Source organism: Gavialis gangeticus, unplaced genomic scaffold, assembly GCF_001723915.1.
Source record: "Gavialis gangeticus isolate Ggan-Ray unplaced genomic scaffold, GavGan_comp1, whole genome shotgun sequence".
In the NCBI taxonomy this organism is placed as follows: Eukaryota; Metazoa; Chordata; order Crocodylia; family Gavialidae; genus Gavialis; species Gavialis gangeticus.
Window position 1 is genome coordinate 35,463,356 of NW_017729032.1, and position 831 is coordinate 35,464,186.

Here is an 831-nt window from a genome sequence, read left to right on the forward strand (position 1 = left end):
GGGCTGTGCAGCGCCGGTGAGCTCTGCCCGCGGCGGCCCAGGTGTTTGCCGCAGGCGGCCGGGCGGGCAGTGCCGCGTGGTCGGGGCGAAGGGCGCGCAGCGGCTGGAGGACCGAGGCAGACTCCGCCCGGGGGGTTGCTTTGCTTCTCTCCCGGGACAAACCCCAGGCGGGGAAGGAGCCGCTGTGCCGGCCGGAGATGCGGGCACTGCGCTTCGCGACCCCCGCGCAGCTGGCTCAGGGCTCGTCTCCCGCCCAGCCCAGCCCAGCCCCGCCCTCCGCAGCCTGACTGGGGGCCGTGTCTCAGCCCCTGGGGCTCAAAAATGTAGGAAAGGGTTGCGAGAAAACTTTTAAAAGTGGATCAACACATTTGAAAAAAAGGGATTCTCCTTTCAAGGAGAAAAACGTGGGAAGCCGTGGGTTTCCCCTTGCAGGCTGGTAGAGTTTAAGACCTCGAGGGGCTGTTTGGGGCCCCGTGTCCCACACACCGGGGGACACTGGGGCGGGACTGGTTATCAGTGTTTACAAACGGGTCCTGGTACGAAAAAGGTTGAGGACCAGTGCCAAAGAGAATGGAGCTGGACTGCTCTCAGCAGTGGCACATAAAACCAGGAGCAACGGTCTTGCGTTGCAGCCAGGGAAGCAAGGTCAGAGCTGAGGAAAAACTGTGTCACTAGGAGGGTAGTAAAGCACTGGAACAGGTTACCCAGGGAGGTTGTGGGCTCTGCCCCTGGAGAGTCTCAAGACCTGGCTAGACAAAGCCTTGGCTGGGATGATCTAGTTGGGGCTGGTGCTGCTCTGAGCAGGGGGTTGGATTAGATCTGACCTCCTGA